Source organism: Miscanthus floridulus, chromosome 15 (assembly GCF_019320115.1).
Source record: "Miscanthus floridulus cultivar M001 chromosome 15, ASM1932011v1, whole genome shotgun sequence".
NCBI lineage: Eukaryota > Viridiplantae > Streptophyta > Magnoliopsida > Poales > Poaceae > Miscanthus > Miscanthus floridulus.
This window is the reverse complement of record NC_089594.1, coordinates 27,258,454-27,284,316: the sequence shown is the minus strand read 5'-3', so window position 1 is coordinate 27,284,316 and position 25,863 is coordinate 27,258,454. Positions and strand designations below refer to the sequence as shown.

At 43.8% G+C, this 25,863-nt stretch overlaps 1 pseudogene; it reads right to left on the bottom strand.

The window, feature by feature from the left end:
• On the bottom strand, positions 1-25,538 carry LOC136507261 (cysteine-rich receptor-like protein kinase 44; annotated as a pseudogene).
• Between the last annotated feature and the right edge of the window lie 325 nt (positions 25,539-25,863).

Genomic DNA, 25,863 nt, shown 5'->3' with positions numbered 1-25,863 from the left:
ACATGTCGAGTCTTGTGCTGAAGTCCTGTCTTCAATTCTCTTTCCGAAAGCACCCAGAACATAACGCATGCTGAAAACCCTTTACCTGAAAAAAAAAATTAAAAGAAAATTATTGCAACGCTTGGTCAGGCCGCAGCATCCCACAAAATTCGGACACTATGGTCCTAAAAATGTTTCCATATCCAGCTTCTCAGCATTATAAGAAATGTCTGAAGAAACTAGCACGTCTTTTCGCTTTGTCGAAATGAACAATAAGCTTCTTAGAATATAAATGAACAATAAGCTATTGATAGTTTACTGCTTGTGAAAAATATGTCGACACTCATAAAATTTGAACATCCAAAAATGATTGATATGATTATTGATGGACGAGATCCTTATTATGAAGTATGGGAACAGAGATATGATTTGAAAGCTGTATATATCTGGCTAGGGAATTCATATTTGGCGCTAGAAGTTATGTTTTCCTGTTTCAGGTGAAGTACCTTAGACATAAACAATGGGCAATATCACCTCATCCACCCCAGTTGCACTTTTGAGGAAGTCTTCAGTGATCTGCTCGGATGTGAAGTCCCGGGTCACTCTGATGCCCTGCACAACGAATATGTCTAGGCACAGCGGTACCTTTTCCTGTGCTTGTGAAGTTATTGTGATATAACACCTGGAACACGGGGACATGATTCCTTTGCCTGGCTGTGCGCAATACTTGTTTTGGTCTGCTTTTATATTAAATGCAATGAAGCTGTCCGCTTTGTTGGTTAGCTGCAAGCAGCATGATACGTCCCTCTTTGGCTCGAAGGGGAAGCGCAGCTCAAGTGCAGGATCTACCGCGATAGTTCTCTTGAAATCTGAGTTCTCCTGCAAGCGAAAAAAACTAATGGATTAGTGTACATATAATTGTCGAGGTACTCAGTTCGGTGCACTACTACAAAACATCAAACCTGACGGGATATCAGAAAAGAAAATCAACACCCCTCTATCCACAGACGATGCTTCAAGAGAACCGTCTGCCGGTGTCGTGTGATAGAGAACTCTGGGAGGCATATCAGATGACAATAAACTAAGAGTTTGAAACTTAATTTTTTTTTGTACAAACAACACATAGAAGTTTATGTTATGCTTCCATACAAAATTCAAGTCCAAATTCAATCTCATTCATTAGATTAAAAAATGAAAATTTCACACTTATATGCACAAAAGGACAAATTTTCACACTAATGCATACAAAATTTGTCATTTTAATATCTGATGATGGAATTGATTTTGGACTTGAACTTTTATTTGGAATCATAACATTACCTCGCCTATGTATTGTTATTTTTTTAATATTTTTGAGGACTAGCTTTTAGGTATTGTTTCTATGAAAATTTTAAAGTTTCCAACTTTTAGTCTATTTTTACCAGGTTATATGCTGTACAACCATTTTGCAGTCGGATTTCCGTAGAACCTGTCTATAAGATTGTTCCAAACAATTACTAACAAGACCCGGCTGCGTGTGTGTGATTATTGCAGACGACTCCAGTAACCAGACACAGATTCCTCGCGAAAAAAATACAGCCATAGACAATGGCGGCATCTTGTTACAACGATCGCGAAGCTTTAGACAACCCTCCACGGATAAAATTAGGGTGGATGAAACGTATGACTGTAAAAAGGTCATATAGATGATATCTACGTTGTAGGGTTATTCAATCTTTGGCAATTAATAGAAGCGAAAAATTAAAAATCCCTCAATTACGACTGATGGTTCTGAAAACCGGCAAAGATGTTTCTGACAAATAATAATTGTGCCGTAAGTCAGGCGCTCGAAATCAAAGCAATCGGGGCTCCTCTCGATCGATGCACGTGGACTGTCGGATCGAGCACTACTGTTGTTCTTCCATGCATTTCGTTGCTGCACGCTCACCCGCCCACCACTAGCAACCGGGCTTCCTCCCGTCGTCGGCAGCTCCTCACCATTAACTTCGCCACTGCCTCTGTCACACCCTCCATTTTGGCCCATGACCAAAAACCACTAAAATTTAAATTTTTTTGAATTTTAAACAAACTAATATGAATTAGGTCCTAAGAGAGCTTGTGAGGATCAAATCCATTTTCAAAAATCATTTTGAAAACATGCATAAACATCATCATGCTTTCATTTATTGTTTTATTGGATTTATTTGGATGCTTAAATCATTTGAACTCCATTGGAATCCTACAAAAATTCCAAACTAAAAACCGAATCCATTTCCCTAACCAGGCCAAGCCAACCTCTATTTCAACCCAAAACACTATGTAGAAAACGATTTTTAGCAACGGTTCGATTTTTTTGTAGGAGCGGCTGGTGATTGAGCCGCTCCTACAGTGACGTGCTAGGGTGCCCAGACACCAACCGCCCCTACAAACGGAACAGCAGGGGCGGCTGGTGTTACGAGCCGCCCCTACAAATAGGGTCTGATTTGTAGGGATGGCTCAATCACCAGCCGCCCCTGGAAATGCTATTTGTAGGGGCGGCTGGTGATTGAGCCGCCCCTATAAATGGCCCCGTATTTATAGCACTGATTTGTAGGGGCGGCTCAATCACTAGCCGCCCCTACAAATGCCCCTCATATAAAACAGATGCAGCACCTTCTTCCTCCTCGGGTCACTCACTTCAACCCGTGAAAAAAGGTGGGGAGGCCTTGGGCACCTCCCAAAAATTGCTCTACTAAGGGGGAAAGGTTTTGGTCTTAAATCCTTTGGTGGAGAGGTTGTAGAAGGTAAGAAAATGCTATTCCACACTTTTTTTGAAGTTTTAATGGTTGGTTAGTGAGTAATTAGAGTTTTGTTTTTCTCTCTCTTCTATGGTGCTTGAGCTATTTATGAGCAAATTAGACCCAACTTTTAAATGTACTAGGGTAAATTAGGGAGGGGAACAAGATCATACCCTTATTTGGTCCATGTTTCTTGATTTTAGTGAACCATTAGTTAGTTTTATGGATGTTTCATGTGCATGTGATTTAGATCTAGGGTTTGGTTTTTTTATTAATTTTGTTTTTTGTAAATTTATGTTTGATAAAATTAGACTAGGGTTTGTATAAAAGATATTGGGTAAAGTATAATTATTGCTAATTGTTGTCTTTGAAATTGTTTATTGTAATCAATAAATATGTATTTTAATTATTTATGGATAAATGGGCCATTAATTAATTTTCCTCTACCATGGTGTGTTTATATGCTTCATGTAATTATATTAGATTTATATTCATATATATCTGAGGTATATACAATTATTCTCAAATAATTATTACTTTGATTCATTTTTATATATATCTGAATAAGTAGTCCTTTAATGTTTGTTTTGTTGTTGTTGTAAAAGATGGAGTACATGAACTCTTGGATGTATGGTTCGTTAAGGTTCAAGGCAGGTTTCCGTGAAGAGGTGGATAAATTTATTGAAGCCGCAATGAAGCATGCAACGACATTGAAAGAGAATAAGGATACAAGGATTTGTTGAGGACTACACAGTGTGAATTCATCATGGTGAAACGGTTATTGTTAACGACGAGGATGAGGAGGAATACGACGACGAAACCATAGAATCCCTGTCCCAATATTCAGCAGAGCTTGATGTACGAATGAATTTTGAGTTTGGCAATGAACAAGGTGGTGATGCTGGTGGTTGGGATGGTAACGACGAATGTGGTGCCAATAATGATGGTAGAGCACATGTCGGAGTTGAAGATGATTTAGATGACATGATTCGAACCCTTGGACCAGAGATTTTACTAAATAGCCCGAAAGGTCTAGAAAATTTGAAAAGAGTGACAAAAGCATCGAAGGAGACTGTGTATGGTGTTGAAAAGGGCTGTCCGACACATTGGACATTACTACGTTTCATGCTTGAGCTGCTCATCCTGAAGGCTAAGTACGGTTGGTCAGACTATAGTTTCAATAATCTATTGCATCTCCTGTCATGGGTGCTGCCACAACCAAACTCAGTTCCCGCTAACACATACCAAGCGAAGAAGGTCATAAGTCCATTGACAATGGGGGTTGAAAAAATACATGCATGCCCCAACCACTGTATACTTTTTCGTGGCGAAACATTCAAGTCATTGGATAAATGTCCTCGGTGTAGGGCCAGCCGGTACAAGAACAATGACCTTTACGGTGGGGACGAACCATCCACGGGGAAAAAGAGGAATAAGAAGGGTACAAAAAAGGTGGTACAAGAATCTCAGCCCCCAGAGGACACTCTATTAGGAAATGATGCAAAGCAGAGAAGAATTTCTGCCCTGGTAATGTGGTACCTGCCAGTGACCGACCGCTTGAGACGTATGTTCCTAAACCCTAAAGAAGTCGCACTCATGACATGGTGGGATGATGAGCGCAAGGTGGATGATGATAAGATTGCACACCCGACTGATTGTAGTCAGTGGCAAAGGTTTGATGAGAAGCACAAAGAATTCAGCGATGGCCCAAGGAATGTACGGTTTGGCCTGAGCACCGATGGAATGAATCCCTTCAATGAGAGGATGAGCAACCACAGCACATGGCCAGTGATCTTGACCATGTACAACATCCCAACATGGTTGTGTCAGAAGAGAAAGTACCTTCTCCTCACTATTCTTATTTCTAGCCCTAAACAACCAGGCATTGATATAGACGTATTCCTCGAGCCCTTGATGCAAAAATGGAGAGGCTATGGAGGCATGGGGAGCAGATGTACGATGCGTTCCGAAAGGAGGACTTCATATATAGAGCAATAATATTTGTTACTACCAATGATTACCCCGCGTTGTTTGCTTTGTCTGGACAGATCAAAGGGAAGACGGGATGCTTGGTTTGCTTGGATGGTACTACATGGGTGTACCTGGATGCATCCAAGTCACAAGTACCGTAGCAAATTATTCTTTAGATTTTATGACAACGCCCAAGAGATTGAACCCCCTCCGGAGAGACGTCATAACAGAGAACATGTGTACAGAATGGTGAAAAACATACGCGTCATCTATGGAAAGAAGAATCCGGATGGGACGAACAGAGATAGAAGCACACCTCCTGTCGAAGGCGTACCTTTCAAGAATCAATCGATCTTCTTTCAGTATCTGCCTTATTAGCCAGACTTGGAGGTCCCCCATGCCATTGATGCTATGCACATACAGAATAAGTCATCGAGTGCTGTCAAGAGTACCTAAAAGTACAGAAAGGGATTGGTAAACCCGATTCTCGTCACAAGGGTAGGCTGGCTGGGAAGGGCACCAGTGGTAGAAAAGTGTTCATCGACCATGATTACAAAGAGGTGAGTCGGGCGCATTACAGTGTCTTGTAGGGTACACAACTGATGCAACCATATATTGATGAACACTTGGCTATCATTATGGCGGAGAGAAATGGCCGTTCGGATGATTAGGTCATGAAACAGCACAAGCAACGACTAACTACATGGTTGAAGGACCAAAACATACCGCCTGAAGAAACCATAGACTCTATTATCATCAGTAGGTTGGCGGAGGGGCCATTGAGACAAGTGACATCTTGGAATGCTTATGACATCAATGGGTACACGTACTATACCCACGCAAAGGATAGTAAATATGTGAACCAAAACAACGGCGTTCGAATAGAGGCTCTCGATGGATTAGGGCGAAAGATCCAATACTTTGGCATCATTGAAGAGATATGGGAACTTGACTATGGAAGGGATATAACGGTGGCCCTGTTTTGATGCCGCTGGATCAAACAACACCAACTGAACGAGATCGGATTGAGAGTCCTGGACCTCGAGAATCTAGGCTACCAAGATGACCCTTGGGTGCTCGCTTCACGTGTCGCACAAGTTTTCTATATGTCTGACCCATAAAGTAACCTCCCCCCCGAAGAAGACAAAGCACGTGGTTGCCTCCAGGAAATAACACATTATTGGAGTTGATGGCGTGGATGATGTTGAAGCTTACAATAAGTACGATGAGATGCCGCTATTCATAGACTTTTCTAAGAAGATCAGTGTTGTGGAAAAGAACCTCCCCAAAGATATAATGCCATGGGAACGAAAAGGTGTCAAAGGGAAAGTCGTTATAGCAGGCTAGCTAGTTATTGAACGTGGAGTGTTTGTGTAAGTGTGTGTTTGTAAGACTTCATTTATGCATGCGTGTGAGACTATATATTTATGTACGTGTGTAAGACTACATTTTTTTGTATGTGTATGAGACTACATTTTATGCATGTGTGTGAGACTACCCTTTGCAACATCCAGATGACTCTATTTGAACATCCACTTTATTACTACAAAATTTCATTTGTCAAAGTTTGAGCACTTCAAATTTTCAAATTTAAAAAATAACAAGTTCAAACGAGATTTTCAACCACTAAATGTTTTTGAGCTAAAAAAGTGATGAATACCAAAGTTGTATAACTCATCAAGATCTATAACTTTTATTTTGATCATTTCTTTATCTGACAAAGTGATAGTAAACATTGTTCACAAATCAACATGTTTCTCGTATAGTTCATGAAACTATGAGTCATGTGAATTTATGAACAATGTTTACTAATACTTTGTCACATGAAGAAGTGACCAAAATAAAAGTTGTAGATAGTGAGGAGTTCAACTTTTATATTCACGACTTTTATTGTTGAAATCATTTAAGGTTTCAAAATCTTGTTTGAAGTTGCCATTTAGTGAAATTCAAAATTTGAACTGTCAAATTTTGTCAAATGAAAATATGATCAAAATAAAAGTTGTACATATTGATGAGTTCTACAACTTTGGTATTCATGATTTTTTCATGTGAAATCATTTACTCTTTCAAAATATTGTTTCAAGTTGAAATTATTTGAATTTTAAAATTTGAATCATTCAAACAAAGTCACATCACAAGATGACCAAAATAAAAGTTGTACATGTTGATGAGTTATACAACTTTTATGTTTACAACATTGTCATTTTATTTCATTTAACGTCATAAAATTGTATTTGAAGTTTTAAAATTCAAATTTTTAATTTTTGTTTTTTTGTTTTCTATATTGTTTTGACTACAATTGTTTATATATATATTTCTTCATATATAGAATAATAAAAAATATTATATTTGTGTATATACACAAATTTTTTATATTACTTTGTGTTTTTATGATATAAAAATATAGAATTTATAATTAAAAAAAATATTTGTAGGGGCGGTTGGATCAGGAACCGCCCCTAAAAATTCATTTGTAGGGGCGGCTGGATCAGGAACCGCCCCTACAAATGCATTTGTAGGGGCGGCTGGATCAGGAACCGCCCCTACAAAAGGTACCTAGTATAAATACGAGAGAAGCGCACGGGAGCCATCGTCTGGGCGCTGTCTTCTTCCTCCAACGCCGTCTGGCTGCCTAGGGTTTCCGCCGCCGGTCCCGTGCCCGCCCACACCCGCACCCGGTCCCTGGCGCCTACCCCCGGCGTCCCGCGCCCGGCCCCCGGCGCCCTCCCCCGCGCGCCGACCCCCGGCATCCCGCGCCCGGCCCCCGGCGCCCTCCCCCGCGCGCCGACCCCCGGCGTCCCGCGCCCGGCCCCCGGCGCCCGCGCCCGCACGCCAACACCCGCACCCGGTCCCCGGCGCCCGCCCCCGCGCGCCGACCCCCGGCGTCCCACGCCCGGCCCCCGGCGCCCTCCCCCGCGCACCGACCCCCGACGTCCCGCGCCCGGCCCCCGGCGCCCGCCCCTGCACGCCGACGACCTGCGCCCGGCCCTTGGCTCAGGTTTGTTCCGTCCCTTGAACCTTCTTCTTGTCTTCAGTTCCTTGCTATATTTTTTCACTGTCATGTGAAAAAATGTGGGTATCACTGATTCCCGCAACTTTTGAACGCACTTCTGCAAATTATGTGGGTATCTATCTATTTTAGAATAGATGTGCTGTCTCGAGACACCTTGTTTTATTTTTCAAAGTTCAAAATTTGGCTAGCCTGTTCTCACTGATTCCTTTATCGCGCAATGTAACGTATGGAACTCGGGTATGTAGTTGACACCTGTTAACTAATCTTATGAGGCTGAATTCACATAACGTTGTTCACAGTTACGTTTGTTTTAGCACGAGCTCCACTATTGTGTAAATAATAATTACAGATTTGCGATCATGTAATGCTGTACAAACCAAATGCTGGGATGGAAATCCAGGCACATGATATAATTTACATATAAGCGATGACGTTGGGTCATTCCAGGCTGCATTTAGAGGGACAGAGTATCGTCCACTAATTTATTTACACATAGTAAACTTTCTAAAAATGTAGTCATGCAAGGCCTCATGTCAAACAAAATCCAGGATGGCCATAGTGATGTACACTATGGATGGGGCAAATAACATAAATTTATTTGGTGTCAAAGAGGTAGCAATACTAATGAAAGGAACTATCTGTCTACGTAGTCATGTTGAGGTGAAGCATGAGATTGGGCAACATCCTGGTGCGTCTTTTTTGCCATGGACATAGGATCACTGCGCAAATTGCCATGCCTAGAGTAAATTAGTAGACAATTAAATAAGATAAGATGATACTCTAGAGTGGAGAAAAGCTAACATAGGCAGCGCCTAAGAATTTGCCGTTTGCAGACTTATTCTGTCTTATAGGATAATAAGAAGGTTAAGACGAAGAGGAAGGGTCAGAAAAAATATATCATGTGAAGAAGAAGTAGTAGTGCCAATAATAGCAACTGGTACCTTGCTTTATTTGTGTTTATATTATAAAACAGACTCACGTAAGCCACGTATCGGTAATTACTGTACTGTGCATTGCTACACTATCCCATTTAACTAAATTATATATCATTCGGTTCTATTGTTACACTACAATTAAATTATTTATTTGAATATAAATTTTTGGAGAGCATGTCAATGTCCAAAATAACATTATTCTTTCGTGGTGAGGGGGACTGAGGGCACTGGTCATCTTTCAATCGTAGCACTGGTCGTTCACTGTCTTTGTATATCCAATTTCTAGTTTCTTGATTTAAGAGGAAGATCTCTATATTCGGATGTTCAGTACCCAGCTGCCCAGCCCAGCCGTAGCTCTAGCCTGCAGGCTGCAGTTAACATCTATCTAAACCACAGGAGCAGGTAACCAAAAGCTATTTTGCTTGAACATTGTCGATCAGCTGCTGGCCCTGCCCTCGCTAAATTAGTGTTGCCAGCTGCAGTCCTAACACCTACACTTGCTGAAAATGTCAGTTATTTGTGCTTCTAGTGTTCTACCTTTGTTTGGGCAGTTGTGTGAAGTGTTCTGCCTTTGTTGCCAGCTTCTAGTGTTCTGCCTTTGTTGCCAGCTTCTAGTGTTCTGCCTTTGTTGCCAGCTGCAGTCCTAACACCCGCACTTGCCGAAATTGGCGAGATAGCTTTACTGGACATGCCTTTTTACGTAGTTATGGCAACTTGCAGTCCAAACAAATCATGTGCTCCACTTTCTAAGTCATTTATAGCTGCTGTATAGATCTTGCTAGGAATGAATTGCAGTGCTACTACTATTGTTTTGTCTGACAGTGTGCCCAGCTGCTAGCAGTTATGCCAGTGTGCAATCTGCATCTATTCAAACTTGTAGCAAACCTCACTTTTACCGTTTTTCATTGTTCCAGCTAATCACTCGTATATAGCTCTTGATAATTTCAATCAGTTGAGTATGATCTTTATTTCAATCTGCCAATGCTCTTGGTAATTTCAGTTTGCCTGATAGCTAACTTGTTTTTGTAACATTTGAGAATTCATTTTATTTAGTTTTGCCTAATAGCTCTAGTCAACTGTTCTCATAAAAAGAGGTTGTACCTTATCTTGAGTTACCCATTTTTTTGTTGGATATATAGAATCAATAATGATTGTTTAATATACATATACCATGTGTTTAATATCAAGGCTAGTGATTAACTACTTGCAGCGCCTGACCAGTCCTTGCTACTTGATTGATTTAATAGTTACTATTGTTTTGTTACTTCACTGCTCTATTGCTTCTAAAAATTCAGATTAAACCCATTTTCAGTGAACTGCTCATTTCAATCAACAGTTTATATAGTTTGCTTTGTTCTTCCCCAACAGATACCTGTAGTTTGCTATTCCTGGCTACATTCTATGGTTGCTGGCTTGCTGCTGTCCTAAACTACAATTCAGTACTATTAACTATATATTTTTATATGGTTCAGATTTTCATCTGTCAAATGTGCAGCTTGAGGGCATAGGATGAGTGGGCCACTGCTGTTTTTTGGCTATTTTTGCTAACAGCTGCTGCTCTATGTTTGCTAAGCAACTGTTGTTTTTTTTGCAAAATCTCCCCTCTCCTCTCCTCTCCTTTGTTTTGTCGATGATGAAATTGCACAAGTCCAAACATTATATGGAATATGAGCTGATGATTAAGAACTTGTGAGGAACTTGGCATCATTACTAGCCCTTTTCCTCTCTTCTCTTCTCTGTTATGATGCCACTATGCTCCAAGTTCATGATCAAATGATGATTGACATGTTTTTGAGGCGTCTTTTTCTGCTGTCTTCCTCTCCTTCTGTGAATTTGGAAGATCCAGCTCTTTAGCTGTCTTACTCTATCTAACATGTTGTCATACCATCACAGCAACTTTTCCATTCTTATCAGCATGATCTGGTAACTTTAATTCTTAACACATCTGAGCCTCCATAACAGTTACCTCAGCACCCTCTTCTTGCTGACCTTCATGCTAGTGCTAGAAAGTTCCTTAGTTCATGCTGCATTTTCTTGGTCGATCATCTTCTTGGTCGGTCGGTCTCTCTAGCTAGCTAAAGCTGCTAGTATTGCTATGTACTGCTACTGGAGTACTGCTAATGCCTCCAGCTGTAGTTGTGAACTTCCTGTGTGATGATATGCTTGCCTAGCAGCTTGCTCGTCCTTGCCTAATGAACTTGGGATTTTAATCAGCCAGCTAGCTACATCTACATCAATTTGGTGAAATTAATCTTCTTGTTTAATTTCTAGCTTGCTGCTGATCTACTAGTTGCGTGCTTGGGGGCATAGGACCAGTGGGCCACTGCTGTTTTTTGGCTATTTTTGCCATCAGCTACTGCTCTATGTTTGCTAAGCAGCTATTGCTTTTTTTTGCCAAATCTCCCCTCTCCTCTCCTCTCCTTTGTTTTGCCAATGATGAAATTGTCCAAGTCCATACATTATATGGAATATGAGCTGATGATCAAGAACTTATGAGGAACTTGGCATCATTAGCAGCCGCCCCTACATTACCTTCTCCTCTCTTCTCTGTTATGATGCCTTGATGCTCCAAGTTCAAGATCAGATGATGATTGACATGTTTCTGAGGCCTCTACCACTGCTACTTCTCGTTTTTTTATATTGTTGTTTTATAAGACTACTTTGGTTTATAGACCTTTTTGATTTCTTATACCTTCTCGCATATCTAAAGCACACTTTCTTGCATCTTTTAAAACAAAGCGCGAAATAATATCGCGGACAACAGACAGTGCAGCTCGATGCCCTGAGCATGATGAGCAGCCAACCCTTGAGGAGCAAGCACTAGAGGACCAGCTTACTCAAGAACAGTTTGATAACGAGGTAGAAAAGGATCTAGAAGTGATGCTTACTCAGGAGGAGTGTGACGAGGAGGAAGGCCCCGAAGGAGAGGCTACTGAAGGCGAAGAAGAAGAGGATGATGAGTCAGAAGAGGGATATGAAAGTCCTAAGGATCCTTTCCCACCTGAAGCAAGAAGGAGGCCAACGGAGGAAGATTTGGACAAGGATTTTGACCCGAACGAGGAGGTAGGGAAGAAGCCTTAGCTTGTAAATTTTGCTAAAGCTTTGGCTGTGTTACCTTTACTAACACTTTGACCTATCCTATATACAGGTCCCTCCTAAAACTCAGAAAAGATGACATCGACGTCCATGACATCTCGCTGGATAAGACGGAGTAGAGGAAAGGAGAGCAGAGGCAACAACCACAGAGACAGATCACGATGCCTCTGCTCCACAAACTCAAGACACAACCACGACTACCAAGCCTAAGAGGAAATGAGGGGATAGAAAAGGAAATCTATATCCAGATAAGGCTTGCTATGTGATAACGGAGGTTGGGCCAGCATGGGTGATCCTTGAGCCGAAGGAATTAAGAGGACGATTCCGTAATGTGATCGGGGCCCTAGTAAGAGATAAATTGAACCCAGCAATCCCTAACTGGAAAGAGGTACCAGAGAACATAAAGAATGCACTATGGGATAGGCATCTGAAGGTCAATTTTAGATTTTCGGAGGGTAAGCACGAATTGGTAAAAAAATGCTATCAGGATGATGGGAGAGTCATTTCGACGTTGGAGGTCGGAGCTCAACACGAAGTATATCCAAAAGGGGTTAACTCCCTTCAACGAGTTCGGCAAAATAACTCCTAGTCAATGGGAGGAGCTCGTGGCTCAGAAGACTTCAGCGGAGGCATTGGAGCTCAGTGCCCATAACACCGAGCTGGCAAAGAGGAACAAATACCACCATCATCTAGGCCCCGGTGGCTACTATGCCAAGGAAGAGCAGTTTAGGAAGATGGATGAAGAGGCCGCAGCTGCTGGGAATATCGATGTGACAAACTTGAAGGTACGCTCAAGGAACTGGATATATGCGAGGAGTACAGAACCATCTGGCAGTAATCTTAAGTTTGATAAGCCAGAGACCCAAGAGGCGGTATCAAGGATACTGAAATATGCTGAAGAGAAAGAGACGGGCTCATTCAATCCTTCCAGAGAGAGGGACGAGCTTAGCCTTGGCTTGGGAAACAAGGAGCACACAGGCCGCACTTGGGGGCTAGGGAAAAGGATGACCTGGAAGCAAGGATTCGAAGAGGATAGGCACATGTACAAGAAACATGGCCGAGACCGGGAGACTAGTCTTGAGCTCTAAGTGAAGGCTCTAGTTGCGAAGGCGCTGGAGGAGCAAGGAATGTCTACGGAGCCACGTATATTAGTGACGCCACCGGGAGAACTGGCATTAGTTGGCAGCCCTCCGAAAGTTCCTAGCAGCCAAGGTTCCACTGCAGCTACAACCCCAGTTGATCTCATACGGGAACCTACTAGTTGCACCTTGGTGTTTCTCAGCGGCCGGTAGAACACTGTGATGGAGGTGGCAACGGATGTGGCACATCCTCCCGGTGGCTTACACCACAATAATAAGATACCGCCGGACTACACTAGGGTCGAGGTGCATACAGTGAAGCCCGAGTTCATGCAGTGGAGGATAGACTACGCAACTCCCGAGGGGCTGGTGTTACTCGGAGACGTTATGGGGCGGTTCATCCTCTGGCACAAACGGGATATTATATTGACTACTTCTTCGCCGCCTCCCCCTCTCCCAAATTTGGAGCGAGTTGTTGAGGCCGGGGAGATATTTTCACCGTCTCATGACCCCCACATTCCTGAGATGCCATATTCTTCCCCGCCTCCTATCGAGCATGTGCCTGATGAGATGCCACAACCTTCTCCAGCTCGTACCGAGCAAGTGCATCATGAGATGCCACAGTCTTCTCAACAAGCACAACCGATACATGAACAACGAGTGCCTCCTGAAGAAGGTGATGCACAAGAAGATGAGGACGTGCCTGAATGGGAACTCCGAAAGAAGATTCCAATCAACATAAGGCCAGTTTATGTTCCAATCAAAGACGTCTCATCGGTGTCCAAGTGGTATTCCCATTATCAGTTCAAGCCTGAAAACCAAGTTAAAAAAGTCCCATCACGGGGTTCTGAGGAGGCCGTCAGTAGCAAACTCCGCCAAATTGCAAAGCAGTATCCAAATGTTGATGCCATTGAATGGTCAAAGGATTGCCCGAAAAAATATGAAAGAGGCAAGCCCTTCCTACCAAACCAGGACATCCAGCGCCTACCACTTGGAATGAGAAGGTTCCATGATTGGTACTTGCGTGTTCTCCCAACGAGCATATATATCATACAAGCATGCTTTCCCACCAGCACATTTGGAAGCCCAGGCGGAAAAATTGTCTTTGACTTCAATGACATGCACACATGCTTTCACCTGGGAGAAATGGAGATGAATCTAATTCGCACGTGGTGCCTATAAGTCCTTGTCCTCCTGATATGATATGAATGTAATCTTTGAATTTTGTTGTAACTAACCTACGCCGTGATTTGTAGAATGCAAGTGCACATTGTCAAACAAATGCCAAGTGTGAAAGCCGGGTATGTAGACCCTCAAGCTATAGCCCAAACAAATTTTAATTACCCTAAACTGTGGACACTGGATGCTAAAGAGCTTGCAGCTGCAAAGACTCTTCGGGAGAAAGAGCGCATCCATAGTGCGAAGCTAAGGGAAGAGTCCCTTAAGGTTGCGGCATACATTGCCTTGGCTTTCAAAAATCTCCAACACCACTCTACTATATGGCTACCATACAACTTCGAGTAAGCTCAACTCTATACTTAAAGCTTTGTTCGATATATTTCATTCGATGCAAAAAGGGCTTATCTAGTTCTATGATTAAATCCATGCAGCAACCACTGGATTTGTATAGCCATCGATGTCGAGAGGAGCATGGCATGGGTCTTTGATTCATTAGATAAGGACACGGTGACATACAAAGACTTCATATCAATTCTCAAGACGTATACATATCGACAATCCTCATTAGCTTATATGTTTGTATACATACTTGTAACGTTCACTTTTGGATACTAACAAGTTGTATTTGCTAAAATAATTTGAACAGGGCATTTAGGTTCTATGTCACTAATCATCATGGAAGGCATGATCCAGCAAGGAAGGAAAAGCTGGCTATAAAAACACTATGTGCGGTAAGTGTAACTTACTTCTTCAGTACTCCGTTACATGGCTGTCAAAAGCATTACTTAACATTTTCATATGCAAAACACACAGTGCCCCAAGCAGAAGCCTAGGAGTGTACATTGTGGATACTATATATGTTCTATGATGGGTAACACCGGTGCCTACAGGAGACACCCCTTAAGGGTAAGTTTGAACCTCTTCACCCGTAGTATAAAAACTTCGTAAATGGTATGAAATACTAAACCGAAACTTGTTTTCTTGTAGTGGAGAGAAGAGAAAGGAATGAAAAGAGACCCATACAAGGATGACCAACTCTTAGAGCTTGTCGGCGACCTTTGCAACTTCATATTGGACCAGATTGTACACGTCAGAGGCACCTACCATGATCGAGAGTCTGAGTTAGGTACAAATCCTCAGTACCAACACCTTCGTGAGACTGAAAGGCTAGCTCTAGGACGTTGATAACAATGTGTATGGAATTTGTATATTTAATGATGGATTGTATATATTCATGTGAATTGGACTTGTAATTGTAGTTTATAGAATACTCTTATGCTTGTAGTCGCGATCGCGGGGTGTTCGGCAACGCGAACGCTGGTCACGGGGCGTTCGGCAACGCGAACGCGGTTCGAAACGTTGGTCGCGGGGCGTTCGGCAACGCGAACGCGGTTCGGAACATTGGTTGTGGGACGTTCGGCAAAGCGATTTTGAATTGAAAATTTGATTTTTTTGGCGGGAAAACATACTATAGGGGCGGTTCTAGATTGAACCGCCCCTACAAATACCTATTTGTAGGGGCGGCTGGTACTATAGCCGCCCCTACAAATCAATTTGTAGGGGCAGCTGGTGTTTCCAGCCGCCCCTACAAATTGATTTGTAGGGGCGGCTGGTAATAAGAGCCACCCCTACAAATAGATTTGTAGGGGTGGCCTGGGAACCGCCCCTACAAATGCATGATTTGTAGAGACCCTTGAGTAGAGGCGGCTGGGCAAACCGCCCCTACAAATGGTCTACAATCTTCCCTAGAAATGCTTTTTGACGTAGTGAAACCTAATCGAGCCCTATCGTTCTTCCCTTTCTTTTTCTTTTCTAGCCCAGTCCACCAACCTAGCCTGCGTACAAGCCGGCACAGCATAGCCCAGCTCCAACCAGGGCGCATCGTGCCAGGCCAGATGCACATGTCGCTGTGAACTGATCATAGATGATCAGTTGATTAGGTTCCTTGTGGTGGAACCTGCCCACCCGGATTTAAGTTCTCGACTTGCCACGGGTGCTCACGCCCTAGATTTATTCGAGGGTTTTCCGGCATTATGCTTTAAATAGTAAGCGATGTTCCCGTCGACAACGAGGCGCCAGTGGTGACTTCGGGAATCTCCAAATCTGCCAGCTCAGTCCTTTGGAGGTGCTCATAGGGGTAAGGTTTGTGTACGTGTGTTCATAGGGGTGAGTGTGCGTGCGTGTTGTTGGCGTCTGCGTTGTACTATGTAATTCTCAAAAAAAAGATGCACGTGTCGCTGACGCGTGGGACCCACCGCCTCGCCCTTATCGTCTTCCTCTAACCACGACGTTGTAGCGCCGCTCATTGGCCACCACCTCACGCGCACACCGCGCTCTCCGCTCCCTCTCCTCTCTCACGGCAGACCTGCAACCGGACCACGTCAGCCGCCACGAGAGCCCTCCCCCATACCGGCTCATTTAAAGGTCCCACCCCTTTTGACCAGCAGAGCTATGCAAGTCGACGTCGCTGCCATAATCCAGCCTGAACTATCTCGGCCGACCATCGAGCACGTGCAACGCCGCCTAAAGCCTACCCCTATATCTCCACCGCAGTGCGGTAGCCAAGCCACGCGTGGGACAGCTGCTCCTACTGAGCTCCACCTCAACCCGAGCCGTCGCCCGATTTTTCCCCACCACCGAAAAAATCCATTCCGAACCGCCTTCTTCTCCTCGATTGTTTCCAAGCCCTAGCATAACCTCTCCGTATCTCTAACCACCACCTCTACGGCAACCACTAACCCACCGCCGCCTCACCTCGTCGTTGGCCACCGGCGTTACCGCTCTGGCCGAGCACGCGATGTGAGAAACTTTGCAGTATCCACGCACTACTCTTCTACGCACAAACACACGCACTGCACACCTTGATCCAGGCACAACCACCACCGCCGTCGTCTCTGGCGAGCCACTGGTGAAGCTCTAGTGATTTCCCGACGACGAGACCCTCACCAGTAGCATCGCCTCTCCGAGCTGATCCCTGTCCACCAGTGTCTGGTCCAAGTAGACCAGTGTAACCGACAACGACGAGCTCTCCGCTGATCCCCACTATGGAACAGAGCCGCTGGTTGGTTCTGGCCAGCCAGGCCTACGTGGCAAACCCATAGCACACCATGTCAGCAATGACCCGGTCTACTGGCTGACGTGTCACTTGAGTCAGCCGTTTACTCGATCAAAATGACCCTGGTCCATAGACCCGGTGCACACTAAACCTCAGACACATAGCTCCTCTGGTCCATGAGCCATGGACTTAGTTCACATGAACAGTACACAGGAACCCCTGGCCCACATGTCAGTGACACATATATATTTTTTCCAAACTTTGTCTTTAGCAAAATAATTCCCAAATCCTAGAAAACCTAAACCTTTCCATTTAAGGTAACCTTCCCTATAAGGTATATGCCCTTTCTGGACATGTCCCTATTCAGCCTATTCCCTTTCTGGACCTGCCAAAGTGGAAAGTTTCCATTTCGGGGAAACCCTAGCTTTCCAAAAAGGGAAACCCATGTCTTTTTGGAGATTAAATCCTTCGAAGCCCGTAGATTCTTCGTTGTAACTCCGATTTGGGCGATTCTTTCATCTAAATTCAAACCCTATCCAACCCAACTAGTTCCATAATTTTTGAAGTTCATTTGAATTTATGTTTGAATTTATTTTAATTTGAGTGTCTATATCGTAGTTGCTTATTGTCATTAATCCGTGATTGTTAGAAGAAGACATAACCGAAGAACTCGAGGACCCGAACTTTGAGGAAAGTGAAGGAAAAGATTTCATTGGAGGCAAGTCCTACATTCCTTGATCATCTTGAACCTATGTTTTATAACCACAACCCTATAGAGCCTGTTTTTATATACTTATATATGCATGCTTAATAAAGTAATTGAAATGTTGCTTGGTTATTGCCTCTTGTGTTAATACCATGCCTTGTTAATGATTTCCTTTACTACATGCAAAACCCTAGAAGGTCCACAACATCAACTATATTGATTGTTTGGATGATTACCTTGATCGCTAGCTGCTTAGATGCAATTGCTCGATACTCATGAATATGACTCATACACTACTCCATTAATCATGCTTTTACAAATAAATGGATGTTGGTGTTGTGTGCTTGGTGGTGTGAGTGGTGGAATAGAATGGGATGGGATTAATGAAACTTACCCAGTGGACGGGGAAGGCAAGGATTCCACAGTGGTGGTCTGCCTCAGTATAGTAGGTTGCGCCTTTGTGGGGTTGCCTATTGGGAGATGCCTAGCTCGGTCACATACGGACTGGTTCATTGGACATCTTATCTAGCGATAACCGTACAACTACATGGCCTGTATGGGTAGGACTTGGTCCTGCACTAGACTAGCGTAGCCTGGCAACCATCGCATGCTGAGAGCAATGGGGACCAGGACAGGACATGAGGGTTGGTGACTTGTCTAGAGTCTCGTATGACTGGTGACTTGTCTAGAGTCCCGTGATCTGGTTGGTGACTTGTCTATAGCCGAGATCGGTTGGTGACTTGTCTATAGCCCCTGGTTAGCAGTGGCGTCCCATGGGTGGTTATACATGTGACGTTGGTATAGTGTCGACCTCGTTATGTACGCTCAACCGGTCGCTCCGGTTGAAGTCGGACATATATTGTGGGTGTTGTACACCTCTATAGAGTGTAAATCTATCTGGATAGCCGTGTCCACGGTCAAGGACACCGTTACGATTTGATCACTTTGATTATGGGGTGTGAGTACACCTTGGTGTGTGATTTGGGCTGTGTGTGTGAGCCCTGGTTTTGGAAGTGGAAGTGTTGGTAGTGCCGTACATCGGACGTGTCGATGTTTAAAACTTGGGAACTGGTGGGATCGAAGTATTCTCCCTCAGGGCCAACAACCCCAATATTGATAAACACCTGATAAACACTTGGGTATCGCCAAAATGGTCTTTAAATGATTTATAACTAAACCCCTGCATTAAAAACTACATTTATGCAAAATTATAAACCCTAAAGCCTGATGCCTGGTTCTCCCCTATGCATCTACAATCTCATTTGTGGTAGGACTTGCTAAGTAGCTTATGTACTCGTACCTTGCTTGTCGAATTCAGATAAGGAGGATGAAGACAATGTTGAGGAATTTGGCTTTGATGAGTAGGTTTGAGGTCGTCGGCACCCTGAGTTGCCTGTAGGCATGGGATGCCCACTTGCCGTTGTAATGTAATCTTTTGTTAGGCCTGAGAGCCATTGTAATGTAAACCTGGTCTGTATGAATTCTGGTCCTGTAATATAATCGAAGTATGGTTGTGATGTTATTCTGTGAGTTGTGCGTACCAGCTATTGATCCAAGGACTGATACAAGAGGCACAATAGAAATCCTTAAAAGAGGTGGCCTTAAAGCCACCCGCCGCCGCGCTAATCTGGCATGACGTGGCGCCTCTGTCTAGACACTTGCCCAACCGGCGGTCTCCCGACACCCACGATCGGCAGCTCCTCGCCGCTCCGCCCTCATAGCTCCACCACTATCGGACGACCTGCTCCATGGGTATCCCTCTAAGCCGTGACAACAATACACCGGTGACCCGAATGCTCAGCACTCGAACTCTAAACCTTAACACGCCAGCATTGAAGCGGTGAGTGAAATATATACAATCTCTATCTCTATCACTATCTCTACTACTAATAATTTACCAGTTTGAACTTTTCTAAAGCCACACACTAATCTGTCCATCTGTCCACCACAGTCATTAGCTATACTAAGCGCACCAAGAAAATTGCACCCAGTAATAGTCAAACTTTCAAATAAATGGACAAGATTTACTCTACCATCTCCTTTCTCTTACTCACATCCAATGGCTGACAATGCTTGGATCAGTCCTCATCGCTCACCCCTCAGTCCCTCCGGTGCCAATCGCTGCACTCTCCCACACGCCTGCGACTGTTGCGATCCCCGACGCCCTCACACGCGTGCACTCAATTCAACATTGGTGGGGTATCATTCTTGAGTGTTGTAATAGGTGGCCTAGTTGTGTGGATCAAATGGATTGGCAGCATCAAAGAGGAGTCCCACTTATCGAGCTAGTGAGTGTTTTTCAATCATCCACAATGCCTCTTGCATCTTGACATAGTTGCTAATGACCATTGTCTTGAATTTGACAGGGTGCCTACACTCAAGAGATGTACAAGGAGCGGAACAAGAAGGATAACCATAGGCCTTTTCTTCTATTCCATTGTTGGAACTTGCTCAAGAACCATGAGAAATGGAAAACAAGGAACAATGAGCTTTCATTCATGAAGAGCCGGTCAAGCATTTCATCTAATGCTGATGATGACCTTGAAGGTGAAGAGGAAGAAGAAAAAAGGGCGATGTGGGTGAGGAGGAAAGAGGTAGAAGTCCCACCCCAAGCTTAGCTCCACCCAACTCAAAGAGGCCTCTAGGTAGAAATCAAACGAAGGCAAAGTTGAAGATGCCAATGGGTGGTGCGTACAAGGACTTGCTGCAAGAGATGATGTGTACCAAGAAGGAGGAGAAGTAGTTCAAGGTGGACAAGTGGGCGGAGCTCAAGGCCTTGGAGAAGGAGAATGTGGACATTGAGAAGGAGAGATTGCAGATCTTGGCCGAAGAGTCTTTCACCAAGTAGAGGGAGGCCGATCGCCAGATCATGCTCATGGACATGAGTAGCCTTGATGACAGCCAGAGGGCGTACTTTGAGGCATTTCATGCCCAAATCCTAGCATCCATGTTCAGATCCGGTGGGAGTTCGAGTGGCAGTGGGAGTGGCTGAGGGTCTATGTTTCATGCATGCTTTCTTTCTTCATGTTTGTGTGGATAATGTCATGCATTTGGACCCATGTTTGTGTTGATTATGTCATGCATTTGGACCCATGTTTGTGTGGATTATGTCATGCATTTGGACGAATGATTATGTGGATTATGTTGTTCATTTGGACCTATGTTTTGTTTGAATTTTGAATTTGAATTTGCATTTGAAATTCTGAATTATGAATTTGAAATGTAGTTGAATTGTGTGTCCCTGAATCACAAATATTTGAATTATTATGATGTTAAAATGTGTTTGGAGGAGATGATATATGATAAATGGAAGAGAAATGGTGAAAATGAAATATAAGGGAAAGGTTTTAAGAGATCTGCTGGAGCAGTCATCCCTTATAACCAGAAAAGGCATATAAGGATCTCTTATATGGTGTTTTAAGGGATGAGTTATAAGAGAGCTGCTGGAGTAGCTCTTAGACAGTTATTTTCAGCCAATGATGGCCAGTCATCAAATCACCAATAGGTTCGGTCATTGATAATATCTCAGTTTTCTTATCTTGCACAATTGTGCCGGCATTGTAATAAATCCATTGGACAATCACCAAAATGCCTAAAGTAGATGACCCTTTGACGATATACTCAAAGTTGATGTGCAATTGGTAAAATGCCATATATGAACTTTTTAGTTCTATGTGCCCTTGATCCTAATCTTGGGTTCTAGCAAAACTGATAAGGTAATTTGTAATTTTCTTATGCGTTCTAAAAAACAAAGAAGAAACTTATTTTCCTGAGAGTGTTTCTCATGTCCATCAAAAGAACGATTGGCGTACAAGTACATTCTGGTTCTCATTAGTGCAGATATTTTACCATTTGTGCATCAACTTTGGGAGTTTAATAAAAGGTTGAGTAAAGGGAACCGTAGGTCCTTAAACTTTCTTCGCATTCCTATCCAGGTCCCTAGACTAAAAAACCATCATCTAGGTCCCTGAACTTTGCTTTGACTGTAGTCAACATCCAAACCAATCCGTGCGAGTTTTTTACACTGAGGTCAGCTAATTATTTATGTCTAGCCCCTGACTTATTTATATCTTCACTCTTTTCCTCCTCTTCCCCTCTTCTTTCTCCTGCAGACAAGTTGACTTTTTATGCTGACATGGCGAGGACATCGGCCACGGGGACGAAGCTAGGGTGCCGGTGAGGCCATGGGCGGACTCAAGGGACTTCAGGGTCACGCCCCTGAGTAGCAGCACCGACGAGCCTGCTTCTTCTTCCCCTCTCCCATCTCCTTTTCTCCCTCCTGTACATGGGGTCGTTGGCCAAATCTAGTGCTGCCGGTCATCTTCTGGGCTATGGATGGGCCAAACAAGCCACTCCAAACACACCCAATCATGTTGCCACTCTCCTTAACTCAAGAAAAAAAATGAAGTCCATGATCGTGGAAGCGCTTCCCCTTCCCCTCGGGTGCCATCATCTCCCTCCTCATCTCTGCCATGAGGGCGCCTCCCCTCCATCCACGACATCGTCTCCACGCTCACCCGCTTGCTGCCTCCCTCCTTCCATCCTCTACTCGCCCACTGGCCACGCTCGCACCGTCCATACTTGCCAAGCACCCTTGACCTAGCGTGACTCACAGAAGTAGCGAAGACCACAGATGTCGTGGTCACCGAGAACGACCAGCTAGCTAGTGAAATCTCCCTTTCGCTCCTCACAACATGCGACAAGACGCCATTGGCCATGCACAAGGAGGCACTCGTGCTCGCTTACGCCGGTGCTTGCACCCTCCATCCTCGCCGATCAGCTTTTGGCCTCATGCAGGCTGACCGTCGCCAACCTCCGTGCCCACACGGTGACAACCTTCGCTAGCTATGATCGACAAGACTTGGGGAAGTTGTGCCATAGGACCAGGTGGTACCCGCGCCGCAATACCAGGCCGGTGGTTGGTCTCAGTCGTGGTGACGACCGCAATACCAAGCCGGGGTTCTCTTTGAGTGTTCAAGGCCCTAGAGAGTGGCGAGGTCATGTCAATTTGATTCTTGGTCCATCTCTAGTTTCTCAAGAGTGCAAGAGTGTTTCTACCAGTCACTTAACGCGTGGAGAGGTCAAGTGAGGTTCAATAACTTGTTACTCATGGTGTATCAACAACACCTAGTCGGCTTATGTTGTTGGGGAGCATGGTAATCTTCCAAGGAGGAGCTCGTGGAAGCCCCAAGGTGCTTGGGGAGCTTGAAGTCCCAAGGGAGTTCGGAATGGGCTTGTACTCGGTGTGGAGTCCAACAGCCCAGAGATTGGGGAAGGACAGCCGGTAGTGAGCACTTGATCGGTATTAGATCAAGGGGGAGCGATACCACGCAAGGTGCTCCAACAAGGAGTAGAGGGTATTGTCGACACCTCGATACCTCAAGAAAAAAACTCTCATGTCAACCTTTACTTTCCACATTACTTTCAAGCTTGTGTTCATGTGTTTATCTCTCTTGCTTGTTGTTCTTATTGATTCGAGAGTTTCTCTCTTGCTAGTCTTTCTTTTTGCTTCCACATCGTTACTAGCATGAGTAGGATGGCCCGTGTGCCACATTACCATATTAGGTGTTTTGAGCTCGGCAACGCGAGTGAGAAACGGTTTATGGCGGGATGAAGAAAGCCATTGGCGGGCATGGTGGTTTCAGTGGGAGTAGGAGTAGGTGTGGATATGGAGGCTGGCACCGGAGCAGGCTCATGGCGGTGGCGCTTGAAGAGGCCGGTGTCGTGGCTGAGGCGGCAGAGGGCGAGGAGACCGTCCTCACCGGCAAGGTCGCTCGAGGGCTTGAGGTCGACATGTGGCTTGTAGGCGGCGTGGCGCGCCACAACGGAGGGCCACCTCGGGGCGCGCGGCATGCCACAGGGTAGAGAGGTGGAGGTGGGTACTATTTCGGTTCAGGAACCTGCGAAGCTACAACTGCTCGGTGCCATTAACTAAAAAAATCTCGGTGGTCACTTTAATCGAATTAGGGAGAATACAGGGGCTGGTAACAAATTTCTCGTGAGTCAGCAGCCGATCTGGCATGCCACATCGGTGTAAAAAACCCGCGCAGCTCTTTGGAGGTTGACAATGGTCAAAGCAAAGTTTAGGGACCTGGATGAGAACGCTGGAAAAGTTTAGGGACCTGCGTTACATTTTACTCTAAAAGGTTTATCAACTTCAGAATAGATTCACAAATGGTCCATGTTTTCGTAGGCTATGTGTGCCAGTTGGTGGAGAGCCAGGGTTATAAAAGCTTGCAAAGTCGAAAAAAATAATCAAATTTGGAGTTGAGCATGGTGGGCATATACGTACCTGGCCTATAAGTGATTTTGGATCTTCCCTTCTCAATTTCTCTATCAAAGCATCATGTTTGTCAAGTTCGTCGATAATCTTCTCTGTAGTAGGCCTTTCCTTTCGGTCAGTCTCGACACAAGTCATTGCGATTTCAATACATTTCTTCACTCCTAGGTGGTCTGTTTCGTCCCATGTACATCCCTCAGTTGCCTGCATCTTCTTTTTCCAGTACTCTTGTACCTGTGAAGTTGCAATAAAAATACAAATATGTATAAATATATAAGTACGCGTGTATATAAAATGCTAAGAAATAACATCTGTGAAAAAGAAATGGACAAACGAATATTCTTACACTCTCAATAAATTCTTGACGATTTTTTTCTGAAAACCCTTGACCGGAGCGCAAATCACAATAATCGTTGTAGCCCTTCTCTCCGGCCATCATGTGGAAAATTATAACTCCAAGACTGAACACGTCATTCTTTGGTGTCATCATGCCATTATTTGTGAATTCTGGGGGCAAGAACCCTCTGCATGACATCATAAGAACCACACCAATATACAGTTAGTTCATATGTCTACATACATAGCAAAACGGATGAATCAAAAAAAGTCAAAGCGACTTATAATTTAGAACGGAGAGAGTAAAGTACAACTTATGCTTACTAGAGGATCTATACACACGAACCATATATCAAACTTACATTGTTCCTTTCTTAATGCTTGTTTGGTAGGTTTATGATTCACCAAACAGCCTAGACAAGCCAAAGTCTCCAATTTTCGCCACCATATCCTTATCCAACAATATGTTGTCCGGTTTTAAGTCCAGATGGTAAATATAATTCTTCTCACCTCGTCCTTTGTGGAGGTAATGTAGGCCCTCGCAAATTCCTTTAATTATTTTGTATGTTGTGGACCAATCATGTATGCACGAATCAGCTGCAGAAGGAAAAAAAAAGTATATATTCCTCTGATGCAAAATGAAGGAATCATTTTCAACCAAAAGCTAAATAGAGTATAGCAGAATTGAGTTAGAGCACCATCATACCAGAAATATGCTTGGCAAGGCTTCCTTCCTGCATATATTCGAAGCAGAGTGCTCGGTCTATTACTTGACCAAAAACAAGTTTCCCGTTGTACTCAGTATGTTTATGTACTATCTCATAGCAGTAGCAAATTAACCGTACAATATTCTTATGTTCAACCTTCATAAGGTTATTAAACTCGTTTTCAAATGCCACATCATCAAGACCATGCACGGGGAAAAGCTTCTTTACAGCAATTTCATCCCCATTAAGCACTCCCTGTGTTCATACAAAACAAGGATTTGTTGAGTTACCAAGTACCACTCGAAAAGTTATATGAAATATAATGTCGATCATACCTTGTAGACTTCTCCATAGCCGCCACTACCAACTTTTTGCTCCTCAGAAAAATCTTTTGTAATTTCTTTTAGCAACTGCAATGTGATACTCGTTACCCCGGACGACGACATTATCTCCAACAAAGGACTACCTTGGGAGTTGATATTCTTACTCCAGACAGCCTTCGGTAAGACATGATTTTATATTTAGTTTTCACAAAGAACAGTAGTGCTTCTATATCTGGAAAATCAACTAAAAGTCTGTAATATAAAAAAATAAACTCATCCTCCAATTCTCCAGTGTCATACAAATACTGTTTTGCTCATGAATGTCAACGGTAAAATATGAATCGTGATAAGATAAAAAGAATTGTGGCATAAGTGGTGACGACTATAGTTTGTTTGGTTCTAGTAAAAAACTAGTTTTACAAAACGTGCAATAGTGTTTTTAATTTAT